This window comes from Adiantum capillus-veneris, chromosome 22, assembly GCF_014529385.1.
Source record: "Adiantum capillus-veneris isolate H3 chromosome 22, ASM1452938v2, whole genome shotgun sequence".
NCBI classification, from domain to species: Eukaryota; Viridiplantae; Streptophyta; class Polypodiopsida; order Polypodiales; family Pteridaceae; genus Adiantum; species Adiantum capillus-veneris.
The window spans coordinates 12957081-12979416 of record NC_140952.1 but is presented as its reverse complement, the minus strand read 5'-3'; the positions used below and the strand labels follow the sequence as shown (position 1 = coordinate 12979416).

The 22336-nt window shown below is 42.8% G+C and overlaps 1 pseudogene; it reads right to left on the bottom strand.

Moving 5' to 3' along the window:
* Positions 1 to 1754: 1754 nt before the first annotated feature.
* Positions 1755 to 2344, bottom strand: LOC147428930 (uncharacterized; annotated as a pseudogene).
* Positions 2345 to 22336: the final 19992 nt, after the last annotated feature.

The window sequence follows — 22336 nt, the reverse complement described above, 5'->3', positions numbered from 1 at the left end:
TGTAGCAGTGGTATCAGAGCCAAGATTACGCTCTTGGTAACAACCAGTCATTGAAGTTTTGAATGCGGTATCCAAGTAATTATACCACTCTAATTAGCTTCATTTGATTTTATTTTGATTGACATGTTTTTTGGAAGATCTTTGATATTTTTGGGTACATTAAGGATAATCTTTTATCAAATTGCGATGAGGAAAAGCGAATAGGGTAATTTGCATCATGATATTCTAAGCATTAGAGTGCATATGTAGTTGCATGGCATGGTGATCAGTTTGAGGGTTTAATTTAAAGTAATCATGATAAACCATTTGTGAGAGTGAAGTGAAGATGAGTGCAAGGGAGCCCGATATGATCATGGAAAAATAGGAAATAGGATTTTATTGTATATAGCACTAGAAGAAGTAGAAGAAGTAGAAGAAGAAGAGAAATTTTCAATACTGTATAGAATCCATGTTGAGAGAGCTCACAAAACTATCCGCCGAGTGTTAACCTCAAGCTCAATTATACACAAGGGGATATCAGGATACATGTAGAAGATTACTGCCATTAAGGTAGTGATTACCGTTGTCAACACGGTAGTGATTACTGTCCGCAATCAAAATTAGTAAAGCACCATGGAAAACACCCCCAAGGTTATTGATCTTGATTCTAAATTGTGTAAAGCAACTCCAAATAAATCGAGCCAGACTGGCGACCGAAGCCTGCGAAATCAGTAGCACTTTGGGAGCGGGCAACAACCTTGCACGACGGAAGGCCTGGTGAATGGCAGTAGCACCATCAGAAGCAGGTGAAGGCGCAACTGCAGGCTCGGCAGTTCATTCGACACCAACCATAACAGAGTCACTCCCTCTATCTCTCTCTACAATCGCGACTTCTCTCTCTCTCTCTCTCTCTCTCTCTCTCTCTCTCTCTCTCTCTCTCTCTCTCTCTCGGCCAACCAAATCTTACTCCCTGATTCCTCCCACTCCATGCAGTGCTTCTCTTTCTCTCTCTCTTTGGCCCACTGGCGGTCTCTCTAAACTCGCCCATGCCCATGCAAATCGTGAACCATCCAAAACCCTTCTCTCCCTCTCTCTCTTGCATATCGGCGCTAAGCTCATGCGGTCTCTCTCTCTCTCTCTCTCTCTCTCTCTCTCTCTCTCTCTCTCTCTCTCTCTCTCTCTCTCTCTCTCTCTCTCTCTCTCTCTCTCTCTCTCTCTCTCTCTCTCTCTCTCTCTCTCTCTCTTGCGGTGATGATCTATGCATGCGCCCACCCACTGAAATTTCTCTCTCTCTCTCTCTCTCTCTCTCAACACGCTTTCCTGTGCCATAGCTGGCCGTCAGTGCATCCTCGTGCACGACACACGCGCCTTGTTGTGCCTGTCTTTGTCCCTAATTGGAACCAAGAGAACAGCTTACCCCATCTATTCCAACCGCAAGTTCATGCGGGCTGCATGTAGCCGTTACGCACAAGAAGTAATGATTGGTGGGAATTTTTTTGTTTTTGTTTTTTTTCCCTCTCACTCGTTTCCTGCATAGCAAACTGTGGTGCAGTTGATGGGTGCTCTCATACCCACACAATGTGAGCGCAACTCACCTGCTTGCTCTCACCCACCACCCATGCTCGCATGTATAAGCTGCCATGCAGGCTTGGGGCCACAGAATCTCTCTCTCTCTCTCTCTCTCTCTCTCTCTCTCTCTCTCACACACACACACACACACACACACACACACACACACTGCACTGCCAACCGCCATGCAGCCCGACATAAACAGATTATGTGCAGTACTGATTTCTCTCTCTTAATTCCCACCAGCAAACTAATCCTCCCTCTCCTCCCGGCCACAACAACCGTGCGACAATTTCTTTTTTTCTTTTTTCCCTCTCAATTGCCTCGATGGCAAACCCATTTCCATCAACAGGGCTAACTTCAACCTTGTCTCCTTGCTTGAGGTCACATAAGATGCCGGCAGTCTGGCCCTTTACATTCTTGATGAGAAACTCGAGTGATACGGAGGCTGCAGTACTTGGGGGGGGGATGCAATCGACATGTACGGAGGTTGGCTACCACTGCCAGCAACTCGAAGCTGCACATACTGGCTGGGCCGAGTGTGGCCTTTGATGAGAGCAGGGCTAGCACTGATGTCGAGCACAATAGAGTAGATTTGTTCAGTTGATAGTTCGATGCTAGTGAGAGGAGCCTCGACGAAGGATATGTCAAGGGCGAATGCGACACCAACATGCGTTCTTTTGGGAGGGTAGCAGTGGTGGCGGACTTGAAAGCTCTGAGGCAAAGAATGGCGATGGCGAGCAAGAGAAGAATTAGGGTTGATGAAGCAAGCCACGCGGGTGGCTACGCAAGCCATGGCTACCTTTGCCACCCACATCTTGAACTACAGAGGAGAACTGCACGCTCTATCCACGAGAAGAGGTAATCTACGACATCTCTTCATGGACTCTCACTATCTTCCTCTCCCTCGTGACTCTCTATGAAGCCAACTGAATGCCAAGAACAGGCTAATTAGCCTTATCAAAACTCTCTCTCTCTCTCTCTCTCTCTCTCTCTCTCTCTCTCTCTCTCTCTCTCTCTCTCTCTCTCTCTCTCTCTCTCTCTCTCTCTCTCTCTCTCTCTCTCTCTCTCTCTCTCTCTCTCCCGCGTTGACTTGGTACAGAAGCGGACCTCGACGAAGCTTTTCCAGACTCTCAGCGACAACAGGCCGCTATCGGGCATCCTCGGGCAGTGACGACGACGACGACGACGATTTTAGCATGAAGATTTTTTTTAAATTATTATTTTTACTTTACTTCATTTTATTTTGTATCTAGAAATTGTATTAAATCCATAAAGGTTGTCTGAGCTTGGTCCCATAGGACTTTGAAGACGCGTAATATAACATTTCATTTTGCTATCCTCTTCCCCCTCCCACTATGACTCCTTCCGACGATAGACATTGAGGATGCTCTTCGATGCCCACGGCAATACTTTCTCCAATGTCGGAGACCCACACACATTGTCGACGACAATATTGCTTTTCATCACAACTTTAGGCTATGGCTACTATGGCTAATGAAATATCTCTATAATGTGACCAATATCTCTGATATATGTTGTTTTTCAATAAGGGTTTTCTTCACATTCTCTTTATTTGGCATAAAGGTTGCCCTAGTAAATCAATTTTTCCTTTAGAGCTCAAAATACGAAACCGGAATTAGAAGACATAAATAATTCAAATTTCCCTTCGCACTTGAACCCAATGGCTCGTGTAGCCCTTAACTCTTGAACAAAATTTGGTTTGAAAACATAGCTGTATAATAATATATATATTTATTCATTTATTTTTCTTGTAATGAATGCTCTCTAGCACATATGATTGTGCCATTGTTCATAAAAATCTTTCCAGAAAAGCACGATAAGCTACCAACTAATTGCCTTCCTAAGAGAAAGGTAATAGACCATGAAGTTAGTGGTACTTAACTGCTTGCATATTTCTAGAGTTTCTCATGAATATCGATGTTCCATACTTCAGTGGCTTGTGAATTTTAAACTATACCCGGCTCAATGTAAACAATAATTTACTTCTCATGAGTCATGTGCCTCTTAACTTATTTTGATACTATCCTGCCCTACATTGTCACCAATTATCAAGTATAAACACAAAAATCTCTCTCCCATCTTTATTTGTAGATCCTAACATTTTCAATTGTGTTTAGTGCTTTGTTTTTTTTTTCTAGAAAAGTTATGCAGATAAATCTAACTATAATGGTCTCATATCAAAATCCAAGTATGACACTCCTAAATGCACTCTGATTAATACCCCTCTCGAAACATTATTACAATGCCAGTGCAAATTTCTATTATTTGTGCCTATTCCCCCCCCACACACACTGGTATATATATGTTCAAAATCCTTGTATGTACATGAAATACATTCCTCTTTTCATATTTCATTTCTCGGCATTGTGTTCTAAGCGGCATACTCAAACATGACTTCTAATGGTATTGAAAGGAAATTTTACTGACCTCACTTGTCCATAAGCTATGCAGCTACTCATCCGAGCTAAGGTGCTTTGGGATACTAGAAAAAATTGTTTGTAAGTACTTTGTAACATAAGCATACTCCAATTTTGTGTCAAACAGGTAGTAGATGTTTCGTCTTTTAGCCTAGCCTAGTCCATTGGTCACGGACACACAGATTCGCCGATTTAGGCAGTGTGTAGATACTCATATTGGTGCAGATCCGCTGATTTAGGCAGCACATTGATAAATTGCAGATTCATCATTTTTTTAAAAACTTATACCAAATGCAGATTCGCCGATTTAGGCAGCATTAGTGCAGATTCGCCGATTTAGGTAGCACATCTTATTGGTGTAGATTCGCCGATTGAGGCAACACCGATCACAAAATCATGCTGCAGTGGCTGGCCACCACTGCAACTGGTATGATTTTGTTACCCGGGTACATAATGAAAGTGATTTGGATTTGGACTTATATTGTGGAATTGGAATTGGATTGGGATTTGGTATTTGGTGATTATTATGGCAGTGTTTAGGCGATGAGACTTGACATTATGAGATTAATGATGATTGTGACCAATGATATCCTGATTCATCAAGGTATGACATATACTGCTTATTCTAGTGGTATGGGACACTAGAATAGGTAGTATGTGGATGACGACAGGCATAAGCTAATGTTGTTTAGTATCATAAAATTTTCTTTTATTATGTGATGTTCTTGACACAACATACTAATCAATGTTTTTGACAAGTATTGTTTGCAGATTTTTATACTCGCAACTAAGGACAGTTGCTTTCCAACGGAGAGGTATGTTATAGAAATGATATTTTATGATTTATTACAGCTGACAGACTAGACCCAGCTTGGCTTATGCAAATGTATTTGTATATCATGTACATTTTATTATTCAAGTGCTCTTTTATGAGCTTTGGCCAATTATGACCGGCCGGCTAGTTTGTACTCACTTTGACCATTCAAGAATCTATAAAACAAATACGTGCAAGAGGGAAATGGTCACTCTTGCACGGGGGGAGATTGCACCCAGTGCTTGTGTCGTCTTCTCTTCTCTCCTCCCTCCCCTCTCATCGTGCTCGCATAGCACTCCGCTCTAGGAGGTGCGCCTGCACATGTTCTTTCTCTCTCTCCCGCTCTCCGTCTCTCTTTGTTCGTATTGTGCTCGATTATGGATTTGTGCGAGTTGACAGGTATGTAGATTTATTCGTTTATGTCTTGCTATGCGCTATTTTGAGTATTTTGCAGGGCTCTCTACGCTCCCGTCTGTAGCACTGCTAAGGTCATGGCTTCTAATTGTATTTTCATTGAGATGATTTGTCAATAGGCTACGCAACGATTTCTTGTCAACTCAATACTCCAATACTGCTACGGTCAGGGCTTACGACTTGCACGGTATGAAATTTTTATTGACATGATTATTCATTAGCTATGCAGCTCCTCACATGAGCTAGGGTGCTCTGAGATATCGAGCCACAATTTGTAATTTCTTTACTAATATAACATACTCTAATTTGGTGTCAACTAGGTGGCAAATGTTTTCTTTTTATGTCTTGCTTGGTCCATTGGTCACAAGCACACAGATTCGTCGATTTAGGCAGTGTGTAGATACTCATCTTGGTGCAGATTTGCCGATTTAGGCAGCACATTGATAAATTACAGTTTCATGATTTTTAAATAATATTAAATGTAGATTCGCCAATTTAGGCAGCACGTCTTATTGGTGTAGATTCGCAGATTTAGGCAACACCAATCACAAAATCATGCTGCACTGGCTGGCCACCACTGCAACTGGTATGATTTTGTTACCCGGGTATAGAAAATGAAAGATATTTTGGATTTGGATTTGGAAATGGGATTTGAAATTGGTATATGATGATTTTCTGTCGCGACAGTAGTTATGGAATTGGACTTGAGATTGATGAGATCAATGGATTATTGAATGATGAGTGTGACCAATGATATCCTGCTTCATCAGGGTATGACATATACTGCTTATTCTAGTGGTATGGGACACTAGAATAGCTAGTATGTGGATGACGGCAGGCATAAGCAATGTTGTTTAATTTCATTCATTTTACTATATGCTATTTTTTGACACAAATTTCTAATCATTTTTTTTACAAGTATCGTTTGCAGATTTCTTATCTTTGCAACTGAGGACAATTGCTTTCCAACGGAGAGGTATGTTATGGAATTGATATTTTATTATTTATTGCAGCTGTCAGGTGGAAAAGACTGGACCGAACTAGGCTACTGCGAAAGGATATTATATTTTATGTATATTTGATTATTCAAGTGCTCTTATGAGATTTGGCCATTTATGACCGGCCGGCCAGTTTGTACTCACAATTGACCATTTAAGAAATCTATAAAACAAATACGTGCAAGAGGGAAATGGTCACTCTTGCACGGGGCGAGATTGCACCCAGTGTTTGTGTTGCTCTTCTCTTCTCTCCTCTTTACTCTTTTGTCTTGCCGTGCCGGCGTAGCACCCCGCTCTAGGAGGTGCGCTTGCATGTGTTCTTTCGCTCTCTCCCGATCTCTATCTCTCTCTGTTCGCGTATATCGTCGATTATGTGCTCGTGGATGCGTGAGGTATGCAGATCTATCGTTTTATTGTCTGTAGCCTGTTATTTTACGTATGTTGCAGGGACACCATGTCTTCCGTTTGTAGCATGCGTTCCTCGACCTGTAGTGGATGGCCCTCTGCATCTCTTTTGCCCTCTAGGTGCACGCGTCATGATCAGCAGAAAGAGGCGCAAGGCCAACTGGCGAAGGAGGGAAATATAAATGAGAGCATCCTCATAACAGGGATTTTTCACTCCGCTGCTTCGTGCATCTCGTTTGATTCTGCTTTTACTTTCTTTTTCCAAAATCGTAGGGACATACTTGTGAGTGAATTATATTAATCAACCCAAATAATTACAAGGTCTTGTCATGCTCATGTTGAGCCATGACATCATACAGGGACCATAATTATATCGGCTATCAGGCCAACCCACTCGCCCCCTTATCCTTGATATATAAGGTCCATTATCATGTTCTTTTGAGATCTTTTAGTTACCGATAGCCAAGATTTTCCCCCATCCTAGGAATACCCTCTGCTGACAACAAGGCACAAATAGTCCTAGACCAATCCTCTGTGTGTTGCTTGGGTTCGAGGGTCCAAATTAGCACTTTGCTTTCTTGTATAATTTCTGCAAAGCTTGCTACCTCAAGACCTCCTTCAAACACACGACGGTTCCTTGTCTGCCATACATTATGTAAGAAGAAGTATTGACGATTTGAGTGCCGATGAGGATTGCAGGACTACCTGAATTCTTCCCTCCAAGGAATAGATCAGTCTTGTAAAAACCAATTTTCCATGTTCTTTGGACCCACTTGCATATTTTCCCTGTGAGGACTTTGATAGTTGGGCAATCCATGAAGAGGTGGGCCAGATCTTCATTAGCCAACCTGCACCCCAAGCATCGATCTGACCCAATCCCTCTTTCTTGAATCTTCACCCCCATTGGTAGAGCACCCCAAATTACCTTCCATAAAAATACTTCACGTGTTGCAGAACCTTTGGCTTCCAAATGTTCTCCATTACTTGCTCCCACCTTTCCTCCGGCCATTGTTTTTTCCATATCGTATTAAGGGGGTTGGACCAATTCTTCTTACGCATCATTGTATGGTAAATGTCTTTAGGATGGGGTTTCCACAAGAGATTGCTTCCGGGCCATTTCCAGGCATTCCAATCAAAATCCGAATCACAGATAGGCATCACTATATTGTCAAGCTCTTTCCTCACTTTGTAGACCAGCAAGACCTCCAAGCTATTCAGTTGGTACTGGGTAGCCAGAAGGTGAATGGTTTTGCAACTCTCGTTGTCACTGTCCCAGAAGTGACCTAGTCGATTCAGACCCTTATTATTCAGCTTCCTGGCTGTCTCTATCCAATAGGAAATTTGTGGCGGATCTACAACTTTGGAAATCCAAGGGGACCAATGCAAAATGGAGTTCTTGAAGTATCTGGTTTTTTCCCCCCACTTTAAAACTCCTGCTGCTCTATTGCATTTTCTTACCAATTCTCCTGAGCTGCCCCCCAGTCTTAGGGTAGTCCACGTCGGGGCTAACAGCTTGTCATGAACCTCCACCCCTCTCCACTTTCCACCTTTTGAGCCATGTTGAGCTGCTTCTATCATATCTTTGATCATGACAGCCCAAACTTGATCGTGTTTAGCCAAGGATACAACAAATTTTGGCGCAACAAGCTTCTGCATGGGCCACAGGGTTTAGAATTCCTCGGCCTCCTTGATTCCTCGGTCGAGTAACTGATTCCCAACGGGCCCATTGCCATGGCCTCGAGGATTTTGTGTTGTTTTTCCATAAAAACCTTTTCATGGTTTTAAGAACTCTTTCCAGTGACACTTAGCCATCTTGAGAAGCGGGCTAGTGAAGGCAATATAAGGAATCATAAAGGCATTTATCACTTTTATCCAACTTGGGAATGGGAGAAGAGCATACTCCCACCTACTCATTTTTGTTTTGATTTTTTCAAGCACCCACTCAAATTGTTGCTTGTGAGTTACGTCCACCCCCAAGGGGGTTCCCAGATGTCTGAAGATATTCCCTTTTGTGACAATCTCCCCCGACCAGTCAGAAGGGTCAAATGAGTCATTTTTCGATAGGGATATCAGCCTTGACTTCTCTATATTACATTGGGACCCCGAAGCTACAGAGAATATTTGTACAATCTCATGAGCCTTCCTGATCACCTGGGGGCACGCCTTCAAGAAGAGGAGAGAATCGTCTGCAAAAAGTTTTTCTAGGAGTTGGCTATTTCCTGGAAAATCCAGGCCGTACAACTCCCATCGTTCCGCACTAGCTTTGAGCATTGTGATTAAAGGATGTGATCCTATGGCGAAAAGCAGGGGGGGCAGAGGGCATCCCTGCTTAATAGACCTTTTGACCTCAAAAGAGCCCACAATTCTATCGTCGAATAGGAGCTCTGACTGGCTTCCAACTCCCAGTACACTTACCAGTCGACATAGGCGCGGCCCAAAGCCCAAAGTTTCCATGACAGCTTCTATATATGTCCACGTTATTCTGTCATAAGCCTTATCCAAGTCCAACTGTAGCTGTACACACTCTTGCTTTGTGACAGTTGCGTACTCGGTGCCCACCATTGCTGCCAAGATGTTATCGTAAATGGACCTTCCTTTGATGAACCCATGCTAATGGGGAGAGATGATCTTGGTTAGTAAGGGGGCTAGTCTGAGGGCTACAACTTTAGCAATAATTTTGTAGGCCACCGACATCATCGTTATAGGGCGCCAATGTTTTAGTTGAGAACAACAGATTTGTTTGGGGATGGATTTTATAAGCCCTCTCTTTACACTTATCGCCAACGACCCTTCGACAATGGATTTATTGGCCAACCTTGTGATTGGGACCTTGAGATCGTCCCAAATTTCTCTACAGAATTCCACCGTAATCCCATCCCAACCAGTGGACTTTCCTTGCCAAGGGCTTGCAGTGCTAGTGAACATTCATCTTCAGAAAATGCCCTTTCCAAGAAACCAGCTTCTGAGTGGGGAATCTTCTTCTTGACACTGTGAAATAAGGACCCTCTGGCTTCTTTCATTTCTTGGGAGTGGATCTCTAGCCGTCCAATGATTTGACTAAGATAGCTCAGCATCAAACCAGCCATCTCATCCTGGTTATGAACTGCTGTCCCTTTCTCATCATCCAGCGAATGGATGTGGCCTCGGCTCTTCTTGATTTTTTAAGCCCTAAAAAAATGTGCTTGATTAGAGGCTTCAGGTTGAAGGGCAGTCTCGAAGCCTTGCCTTTCTGATATCTTCTAACTGCTCATCAGCAAGGTTAGATTTGGCTTCGAGCCATCGTTTGTGCTCATCCTTAGTAGCAAGCCCATTGGCTTTTTTGGAGGTAAGCAATTGTACCTCCGCTGTAAGATGCAAAAGGTGTGCCTCCCTAACTTTCTTGATTCGGGGGCTCGAGGTTTTGATTTCTTTCTGGATGCTCCGAGCAAAGAGGTCCCATGCATTGTGTTTGTTGAAGTCGACATTTTTTTTGAGCTTACCTAGTGCTTTCTTGGTTAGATTCCTGAAAAGAGGGTCTTTGAATAGGTGTGCCCCTGTTACTAACAATTTTTTCCCACCTCTTGGGGTCTGCTCCTCCCTTGTATTCTTCTTAAAATGTATGTATAGAGGTATATGATCCGAAAGGCTTTTTGTTGGGACTACCTTCATCTCCATCACCGACGGTATCCAGTCAGCTTCGTGAGAGCAATAGCATCTGTCCAGCCTGGAGGCAGTGCGGGCATACTGGAGGCTTGTGTAGGTGAACCCACGCGTGCTGTTCCATGGGCTGATTTCCCATAAGTCGATCATCACCCATTTTTCGCACAAACTTTTCAATTTAGACCTTTCCGAGCCAGTGAGCATACTGGAGGATCCTGTTCTATCCCTGCTCTTTTCTACCATATTGAAGTCGCCAACCAACAACCACTCACCTTCAATAGGAGTATCTCTAAGATGCATCCATAGTTTAGCTCTATCTTTTGCATTGCAAGGGCTGTACACATTCACAATGGTGAAGGGATGCCCTTCCCATTTGATTCTAATCCCTGGGATTCTGTTGGATGGGTGGTTTAGAACCAACTTCGGCTCCAATTCTCTGTCCACAATGTTGAGGACGCCACTGAAACCATTACTTCCTTCTCCATAGAATACTAGTTTCTTTCCTAGCGCCTGCTTTCTCTTGCTATGGGCATCTAAGTGGTGTTCCTGGATGGCCCAACAGTTGACTGCCTTCTCCTTTTTTATTTCCTCCCAGAATAGGGTACTCTTCTTACGGGTTTTCAACCCCTTTACGTTCCAAGATTGGATAGTGAGAGACTCCATCATTAATGAGGGGTTCATTTGGAAAGAGGAACGAATTCTTCAACATCTAAATCATCCCCCCCCCCCCCCCCCCCCCCCCCCCCCCCCCCCCCCCCCCCTCTCCTTGGTCTCAGGAGAATCCGGGGGTTCGAAGTCTGGGGATTTCTTTTCCTGCAGTGCTGCAAATGGATTGTGCAGTGGGACAGTGAAACCCCCTCCTTTCAATGGGGTGGAGGACGGCGGACTAGAACCTTTCACCTCAAGTGTTCTCACGACTTGAAGTACTTTGGAGTCTCTTGCCACTGCCTTCACCCTTTTGGCTCTTTTCAGACCAGGAACTTGAACAGCCGTCCCCGTTGTCACTATCATAAATTTCGGGGTAGTAGTGGGAATAATGATCTTATTATTATTGCATGCACCTTCGGAAGTTCGTTGTATGGGAATCGATTCCTCCATAGTCTTTTCCTGCATTTTAATATCCATCATACCTTCTTTATCCTTCCCTGCATTTGCTCCTTCATTACTACCTCATTGCTTCTCCAGCCCTTCCATCTGGGTTTCCATTTCACTGGTGGCATGTGCTGCTGGAGCTGCAGTACCATTAGACTTCAAGGGGCAATCCTTGGCGAAGTGTCCAAAGTTGTTGCATTCAAAACATGCTCCAAAGTATGTTCCAAAGTTGAGCGGAATAGTAACCAGCCCAGCTCCGACATTGATTACCATGCTCTTAGGTGGCGTTTTAGACACATCCCAGCCTATACAAACCCTGTTTGAGGTTCTGCCAAACCCTCTCTTGCTAGGTATAAATAAGGGAGTGCCCAGTTGACTAGCGAGCATCCTGAGATTATCCCACAGCCAGCTAGACAGTCCCACCAACTCAACCCAGACCGGATGAAACCCTTGTAAAGATTCAACTGAGTCGAACACTGGCTCCCAAGGCACTACACAGACCGTAGACCTATCAAATACTAAGGGCCCTTTGTCGAGGATCTTTTCCACATCGGAGGCCTCTTTGAATCTCACTGAACAAAACCCATTAGCTAGGTAAAAATTACTTTCAACTACTCCTCCATGACCAAGAATTTGAGGGCCCTGAAGCTATCGAATCATCTCAAACCTGTTCGGGATTCTTGCACTGAATCCAAATACCAGCATTAGCTGAGCTTGCCTAGCTAACTGTTTTTGGTTAAGTGTTGGTGGAATCGCTACAGTAATAGCCTCGGCAACCTCCACCTACTGTGGCAAAGACTTTCTTAAAGCAGAATAGGCCCAATCTGCCAACCCTTCAACCAACCCACTGTAATCTGTTTGGGAGTTGGTTATTTTGTTGTTGTTAGGGCTGGCCTCAATCATTTTGTTGACTTCCCTGAGCTCTTGTTGAAGTCTAGCTCTTGAATTCTGCAGTTTTCCAATATCCCCTTCACCCGACATCCCTTCTGATGAGCCTTTTTCATAATCCTTATAGTTAGGCCCCTTGAGTATGCTAGCAAACGAGATGCCTGGCCTGCAAGCTGCAGATGCACTTGACGCTTTATTGACGTTCGTACATATGGGACCCTGAAGGAACCCGTCTTTGAGGGTTTTTACCTTGAATTTGACTCCTATTTTACCCGCCGCTAGCATCTTTGAGAATTCGATAATATCAGGTTCCATAATCCCAAGTGATTGGGTTAACCTCAAGACCCTAGGAGCAACAAGGCTTTAAAGCTGCACTTAAACCAAGTTAATATTCACTTCAAGACAAGTTAATATCACAAGGAGGACAAAAGATAATAATCCGCTTCCTTAAACCTAAGCATGAGAGAAAATAATCGCTTTTAGTCGACTTGCTACAGACACAGCTCGCGACCCTCAGCTATGCAGGCTCACAGCCAGTAGCTAACATGCCTCAGTTCTCAGTTTTAGAACGAGACAGACCTGAGGAATTGCTCTTATGCGATGGCATTCAAAAGATGATGAGCTGAAGGGTATCCGATGTTGCTGAGGAGCTAAGTAAAGTGCCTTGCTCTGCTGGTGGGTCTGAGCTAACGAGGCGTGAGTTAAAAGGGGAAGGGGGCCATCTTCTCTACTGCTGTTGCGTATATGGACAACATGGCGATTTTGTGCGTCTACCTCATTTTTGGCAAACTCTATGTGGTTGGGGGCGAATTACTTCAAAAACAAGTGATAAAATCATGAGCCCTGCCCATAAATTAAGATGCACCCGAAAAAAAGATTGAATTAGTTACAAACTTTTAGAGCTATGAGTCCTCTCATTGAACCTGCAAAAAAGAGGCAAACATTGTAGAGGTTTCAAATAACAACTTTTACAAATGAAACGAGTCATCCCAACTTGACAACATGCAAAACCACGAACGAGGGAGATGGATGAGGGAGATGCACAAACCTACAATATCACACAAATGGACAATTTGCGGACATAAGGAGAGCATTGCATTGAAGAATTGAGTGCAATGAGCATTTGCTAGATGCAAGAGCTTCATGGGAAAATATGGGATAGTGAGACTTAAGGATCTATTAAGATTATTGTTGCCAGGGGTCTACAATGGTGCCAAGATCAAGTTATATTATCTAGATCAAAGGAACCTCCAATGCCAGAACAACACAACACGGCCAATCCAAAATCAGATGACGAGCCTTTAGACCTGTTTAGCATCAGACCAAAGGTAGTAGGAATGACTTAGGGTCAAATCCACATGGGCAATTTAGGAATTGTCCCTATTTAGAATGAAGGAGACTAGTTCTCATAACAATCACTGGTGAGTTATTAATAAAGACCACTAGTACTCATTGCTAGGACAAATCGATGCATGTGCAACAAGGCAATGCGGTGGGAAGAACCTCAAGGCATCAGACGAGTGGTGTATTCATGGCCAGAATTAGGATAACTATGAGGCACGTACACAATCGTGCCCTCATTCCTCCACACCTTGCACACCTTGCACCCTATCCTGAAGAGCTCTTTGCACCATAATCTGCATCTACATCTTTTGCTATGTGGGCATCACCTTCTCCATCACCTTTCCTAGCACCTGCTATATAGCTCGACATGCTGACCTACTCCTAGTTTGTGTTGGCGTCATCGTCAAGTGAATTCTCCTTCTCAACGCAGAGTCTCTCATAGAGCTCTGACATGGTGAGGAAGGGACATCGGATGTCACAAGCTATGCATGGATGACAAAGCAATAAGAATTAAATATCTTCTTGAGCCCATGGAGCAACAATGTTCTGTACCCCATATGAACATTGGGGAATACATCTTTCAGCAAAGGGAAAGAGCATTGCTCGAGATTTTGGGTATGGAAGTGGTGGTAGAAGCCACCAAGATTGGCTTTGACACTGGTATCGTTCAAAGAGTAATCGACACTTTCAACTCTGATATTGGTACATTTGTAATCAATGGTAGGTCCTTTCAGATGATTGCGGCAGCTTTGCGTCATGTGCTACAATTGTCCTTTTCTTCAAAGCCTCAACCATGTTCAACCAATGAGGTTAGTGCATTTTTGAAAGAAAATCCACAGGCAAAGAAGAAATAAAAGGATGCAGGACATGGAATTCTAGTCTCTCCTCTAGAGCCTATAAATTTGCAGCATAGGCAATTAATCTGAAGAATAACCCTACCTATGTTTCAATGAAGCTTTTCAGTATGTTGTTGGCTAGAAGAGGTGTTGATAAATCTTAATTCAATACTATTTAGTAGCGTTATGCTTCATACGTCCAGGGTAAAAACTCAAAATTTGTCTAAAGCCTTGTATGCATGGCATTTTTTGTATTGGGACACACGCATTCTAGCACATGTGAATGCAACTACGGCTTGGGCAAAATCCAGATGTGAAGCAACCACAAGCAATTAGAGCATCGAGCTGGAAAACCAAGAAGGGCAAACAATTGAGCATTGAGCTCGAAAACCAAGAAGGGCAAACAATTGAGCCGACTCTGATTATGATAGGAGCAAAACAAATGGAATAGTCATAAGCAACAATATCAAAATCAGCTCCAAAGAAATAGAAAAGCATGCTTAATCTCTACAACAACTTAAGCAAAGTGAAAGATAGCACCAACATCAACCACTCAAATGGTTTCATAGCGAGATGAGAGATAGATGTAGGGGACATTGGTAGACAAGGGAAAGGCATGGTAAGGCCAGTACCTCTAAAAGGGTCTTGGTTGTGAGCTCTTTCATTCGGCATATACTGTTGGACAAGATATAGATGCTACAGAAAAACCCTATGAGTGAAAATCTAATCAACATCTCTGGGAAGTTACCGATGCTATACTAGACTTTTGTGATTACATATGAAACTGAATAAACTAATAGGGAAACCATTACAGATGGCTGTGTTTCCACCTTTTAGACAAGATGGAACACGATAGTGAATGCAATCGGGTAAATGATGGAAGCCCAAAGCTCCATCCAACATTCAGAGTTAAGCCACCTCAAAGCTAAACTGCAACATGCCAAGAGTCAAGCGGAAGAATACAGTGAGGAATGCACCTCAAAGATTTTGTGCTCAAACTACAAGTTAAACAAGAAAAGGATGAGTAGATAATGCAGATACAATAAAACAAGTTAGAAAACTAAAGGGACAGAACGCAAGATTGGAGGAGGAAAAGGCCCAACTTGCTAGTGCTCATATAATGGGTATTGCTGAGTCAAAAGATAACGGCCTTGAGCAGTCTGAAAGTAATACACAACACTCTGAAACAATTTGTATTAGATAAATACATTCATCAATCTTTGGTGGATATTTTAGATCAAGACAGAAATTTGATACCGAATATTGAAGACCTCCTCTATCAAATCTGATTTGGAAGAGGAATCGAAGAAGTTTACAGCTGCATTGTTAAATCAGGCAGCATTAATGGAGCACTTCACACACCAAGAGGATGATGAGGAAGACGAGGATGAGGAAGCAGAGCAGGGCAAGGAGGATGGATATGGGGCAACTAATCAAAGGAATGATGATGACGATGATGATCAACCTCCTCCAACACCTGGATTGGCCACAAGCAGACAACATCGACACTACGCAAGGGGCTAAGGGATCAGGTAGCCAATTGATAGACCAGACCTAGAAATAGATGGACCAAACCCAATCTGGTCAGATGTAGCAACAAACGCAACAAGGATCAAATGGAAACAACAAACTCAGGTTGTTAAGAGGCTAAGTAAGGGCAAAGCAGTCATGTTGGATTTAGATTCAGACACAAATCTTGATTAGTCTATCAAATGTTTAAGTCTAAGTAAGAGATTACATAAGGAGAAGGCACTCTAGATTCAGGAGTATCTGAATGATGACGATGCATACTCAAATCTAGAAAGATTGCAATTGTTGTATGTGGAGGTCAGACGAGATGATTGATCAATGCAAGATGGTTAGCTACCATGAGTAGACTACTTGTAAGCCTTCCCCCTCATCCCAACAACATTCAATTGTTAGAACAAGTGTCTGAGTACATACTCACCTCTGATGATGTGATGGTTAACCCTCAAGCACAAAAAAGGTCTACTATGAATGTTCAAAGCTTAGGCTTGCAGTTGGAGATACTTCTGGGCGATTGACCTTGATAGACATGTATGAAAAGATACCAAATTAGAGATGCAAGCTTTACTCACCAAAATGAAGATTGCTCGGAGGATCTTGGACAAAGGGGTAAAGATTTTACTTGAAAACAATGCATCCAATAGCAGGTGACCAAAGACTGGGATGAGTATGAGAGAGAGAGAAACAACCTTAAAGATTCTATTTCATCTAGTTAATTTTTTTCAAAAAAAGCTAATGCTAGAGAATCAAGTGGTGCTCAACTTCATAGAGTTAGTTCCTGGCTCTCTTGTCATCATGTATGCCTTAACCATGAAAGAGGATGAGCTACCCAAATTCTACCCAGCTTTGTATCCAAATTATATTGAACCAATAGACCATCAGAGGTATTTACGCATTGTGGATCAGTTAAGGGAATGGTATGAGCAAAGTAAAGCAGAGTGGGTGGCTTGGAAGAATGTGTTGAATGCACTAAATAGAAAACCATGGAGTCAAAGATAAAGGAGGATCTGCATAACTTTAGAGTATGATAAATCAGTGGAGGGACCCTATTTTCACACTAATCCATTTTATAATGAGATCCTTTAACTGTCAGCACAAGCTTTTAAGATCCCAGAGAAGGAGCTTGTGAACAAAGCACCATCAGAACCCCCATACAGAGAAATGACAAAAGTTTTGTTCAAAGCCCATATCAAGACCAACAAACCACTTCCAGAGGATTGAATCCATACTGTATCAGTCTGTCACAAATTAGTCAAAGTCAGACTCACCAGGAAGGTGCACTTTGTATGATGCTGAAACAAAGACCTGGAATGCTCTAATACCATACAAAAGAGATGATGACTGATTGTAGCGAGCAGTTGGAGAAGGAACCCATTTATCAGCTCTTTAGAAGGACAATGCTAGAATTAGTGCTCAAGAAACGAGTCAACTTGTGGTAATTTGGGCTCCACCTCAGATCATTTAGAAACCAACACAAAAGAAGGCTTTATATAAGAGGAAACAATGACACCCCAAGGATCGTGTATGGAAAGCCCGAGAACTAGGTTGTTACACAATTGAAGTTTCAAACAAATCAAAGATCAATTGCACAAGAGAGAGAGAGAGAGATGGAAGGAAAGTGGGTGGATCCACAATACCCAGCAATGTGGATATCAGCCATTTTTAGAAGCATATCTAGAATTTTGAAATATGTCAAAATTCAAAGAAAGGGGATGATGAATGTAGAAGGTGGGAACATGCCTTAGTCAGATGTCAGTACAATCATTAGGATTTGGTAGATTTACAACCGTAATTGTACGGTCTATAGGATTCATCACTTCATTTTGCGGGCTAGTCATTTCGAAGTCTAGATTTACCCTTTTTTAGTCATCGATCATTTGCTATGAGCATCATGTAGCTCTTTTGTAGCTTTATCTAGTGCTAGTTGTATACTTTCTAGTATTTGAATACATATATGTAAGTTCTAGTCTCTTGTCTTTATATTTCCATTCCAATTTTTGTCAGTTTTTTCTGCTATCCGAAGTCTTAACATCCGGTCTGATCTAATTAACTCCAAGTCACTAACATGGAATAGCTATCAAAAGTGACCAACTCATTCCATTTTGGCGATCACAATTGTGAGCTAACACTCTTGATAGTGAACCTATCCCCTAGTTGGAGTCTAGAGTTAGCAACAGTTCAACAATCTCTTCCATAAGAGGAGGATGCAAAAGGAGACCGACCACGATATTCATGGAGGAGAAGGATCACATCATCATAGTGGCTAAGGAGTCAGAGCAAGGCTTTGGCAATGAACTTGACCTCGGAGATGACATGGATGAGGAAGTAAGCCATGGAATAGTAGTCATAGTAGAATTTTGTGGTGGGGAGGGATGAGGGAGGGATTCACTGTGCAGTAAGGCATATCTGAAGATATGATAAAGACTTTGAAAATTCTTTCCTCTCACATATGATGCATACTATTCATAAGTGATATGGAGTGGGAGTTCTTTCACTAAATCCATTAGATAGTAGACAAGTCTTACACCCGCTCATAAACCACATTCTCTAACTAGGCATACCCTTTTGCTACCAATTTTTGTTTTTACTAGCTTATGCTTCCATCACTATCATGCTTCACCTTATACATTCACTCACATTCCACAAACATCTTGTTGAGCTAGGGCTTCAATTATTGACTGGCCATCTTTGCACACCAAGAGGAAATGTCTCTAATAGTCACTCCCTTGCATAACATTTTGGCAACACTGTTGCCTTATTCATGCTTATGGCTCCATCAATATTATGCTTCACCTTATACACCCACACACGAACAACACATTGTAAGGTATGAGATTTGTCATAGAGTCACTAGAGTGTGGGTGAATGAGGGACAATGGAGTTATCCCACATGTAGTGGTGCAATGTTGTAGAGCTACTTAAAGCTCATTTCATGAATAAACAAACCCAAACCAGTTTGCATTACATCTCTCTTGTTTATGGGAGGTGATGGGTTAGCAAACTACTCAAGATCGTGTTTATGAGTCTAAGTTAGTCTATCTTGGAACCTCATTCTCTTGAGTAACAATCTATGAGTAACAATCTAGCCTACACACACTCACTCTTGTGCACGATGTTTGTCTTTCATTCACCATAGCTAGCACTATCCCATTCCTATCAAGTGGTATCAGAGCCAATAGCATGATTAGCACATTCTAATCATCTCTAAGATCCTTGATTATTAGCCCCCCCCCCCCCCCCCCCCCTCTCTCTCTCTCTCTCTCTCTCTCTCTCTCTCTCTAATTAGAGCTCTAATGGTTATCTTGAGCATGTTCTCGAGTCTTGGAACTCTTGGGCCATCAATAAATCTCAATTTTGAGCCAATTTAATACATTAGAAGTGTGTCATTTCATCATCATCTTGCATACTTGTGATCCCTTTCGGCCTATGCAATTCATGCATTGTGAGTGTGTGGAGAAAGCCTTCATGACAAGCTTCCATTAGAGCCACTAAGCTATGCATTCCAGACTCCAAGGCCTCTAAAGCTGCCGACCCTCAAACTTGCCTTATTTAGGTGTGTGTGAGTTCCCATTGTGTGTGCACCTCTGCAGAATCCAAGAATAGAGATATTTTTTTACACTCCCTACACAAGGAAAGTGCCAACCTTGTTAGATAGCTTGAATTGGATAGGCTATTCTCGGTGGAGTTGGTCGTGTGCTCAAAACTGCCTAATTTTGGAAAGAGGGCAGCCCAGCTGGACATGAAAATGACACCCAAATACTCCCTATAACCTGGGCGGGGCCACAAGCTGGTGATCATGCGTGGAAATTTTTTGAGGCACGTCGGACATGAAGCTCCTGATTCAAAACGGTTTTGAAAATTGGCGGGTTTGGTCCCAGTTCCCATGCCGCACAGCTCTTTCATGATGGAACCCACTGCCCGAGCCCTTGCCCTTGCCCTTGCCCCTGCCTCTGCCTGCCCGGGCTTTGCCTGCTCTGCTCAATTTGCTAGGGCCACCTTCCCACAAGGCCATCTCCAAGAACCATAGCGTTTTTTTAAGGGTGCCTTCCCGTGACATTGTTGCCCCAAAGCTAAGGCCATTAACCAAGTGGCCAATCCTGCAACCAGTGCCCCTTGCTCACAAGCATTCTAAAGCCCTTTAAGGGCCTGCTCCCATAGTCCCGCACGGTCTAAGCTCCACATCAAGCATTCCAAGGAGTTTTTTGTCAAGCTTTCAAATATTCAAAGCGTCAAGTGTTCGAGAACTTCAAAGTCTCAAGGTAAAAGCATAAAAGTCAACAAGGGAATTTCTTTTCAGAGGTTTCCGAAGGCTTTCAAAAGCACACCAAAGCCACATAATGACACTACTTCCTATTGTGAAGGGTGAATTCACACAAGTGAAGAGGTACTTCACATTGGAAGTACGCATTAAAATTGGAAAATCTGACAACCAAGCACAACACTTTTGCAATGTATGATTTTATATCTATCACCAAGGATCTGCGCAATTGTAAGGATCTTAGACACTGTCCTTGGAACAATTTCCAAGAGCAAAGACCACTCCAAATCACTCCAAGGCATTGGGAATTTTACCTTAAGGGTAGGGAATTTGGCAGCAATAGCATTCGTATCCGCTTTAGTAGTTTTTGCATCCATGGTTTTTTTCATTGTACTTGTTTTCAATAAAGCTCAAGAGAAGGCTCTGGCGCCATCAACGTCATTGGCACCAACGAGGTGCGGCTAGAAGGCTCCAAGAATGAAATGAAGAAAAGGGGGAAGGACATGCATGTTTCAAAAATCAAAGACAAAGATTGTAGCCTCTCTTCAAGGGAAGGATTTTTGTCATCCTTAGTGGATATGTATTAACATTCTGTGTGGATACTGTGTCATTCGCTTGAGTAACAATCTAGCATACACACACTCACTCATGCGCATGGTGTTTGTCTCTCATCCACCCCAACTAGCACGATCCCATTCCCATCACACATTTGGTATGTGCATAACCTTTTACCACCAATATTTTGCTTATGCTTCACCTTGTACATGCACTCACATTCCAAAGAGTTGAACTACACCAAGACACCTAAGCTCAAGAGCAATGCCTGTGTGCATCTGTCGCACGTGTCAAACCAAGGGACGTTCCGTACACTGTGTGCGAGCCACAAATGGCTGCAAACAACAACCAAATTAATCTAGCAAGCTCAAGAGAGAAAAGGTGTGTCACTCACCACCCTACGCTCGCCTTTGTGGAGGATTCCTCACTGCGAAGAAGAGGGAGCTACCACCGTGCTGCGCTCAACCGCCTTGCCACCACCATGCTGTCGCAATGCTCGATCACACACACACACACACTCTCTCTCTCTCTCTCACACACACACACACACACACACACACACACACACACACACACACACACACACACACACACACACACACACACACACACACACACACACACACACACAAGGAGATGGAGCAAGAGCACTCTTAAATTGCACAAACGAGAGAATGAGCGATTTTTAGGTTTAGGTGACTTTTATATGAGCTCGCCCATTCACACTTGGGCGCCCATGCTTAGCCAACTAACCCTTGAATGTTCCAGTTAGAGTGCGCCTCTCATCGACGATCACTCTTACCCTTTTCCTATTGGACCGAAAAGCCCGGCCCATGACTACTAGAAGTGGACACAGGTGGTTAACATGCCCCCCTTCCTGATGTAGATCCACCCTCGGAATATAACAGTGTAGCATCAGGATCCACGATAGGAGTACCTATAGCAGAAGAAAAACAACATTGTGAAAGCTCAAAGGTAGCATGTGTAGGGGTGCAATAAGTGAGATGCATACATGATATTCTAGGAAATGCAAAAAAAAAATAATCATGAATTGTAACATTGCTAGCTAAAACAAGTGTAGTATTTGAATGAAATGCAATTGAGTTAAGGTCTATTAGGTTGACTCTAAGAGAAGTACACAAGATCTATGGCTAAAGTAAGTACTAGATTGACCAACTTTAATTAAAAAATGTCGACTAAAGAGTAGTTAACCATAGGAATGCTCGTTGGGGTCTAAAGACTAGTGATCTTGTCACTTATACCATTTAAGTGTGATCAACATAAAATACAAGGAAGTTGTGCTATTTGCTTTCTCTTTTCTCTTTTTTGTTTTGTTTTTTGTTGTTGTCATAGTTGCTACAAGTAGCTAGGGGACTCGAGGTCTCAAATACAAACAGCAGCTGGGAGACTCGAGGTCTCAAATACCAGCTTGAGCATAAACTACCCGGGAGACTCGAGGTCTCAAATACCAGCTTAACACATGGATTTCCACAACATAAGTCACACGTAGGTGGATTAAGCTAGAGAGAACTATATCCTCATAGCCTAAAAACATTACTAAAGTTACTACAATTAAT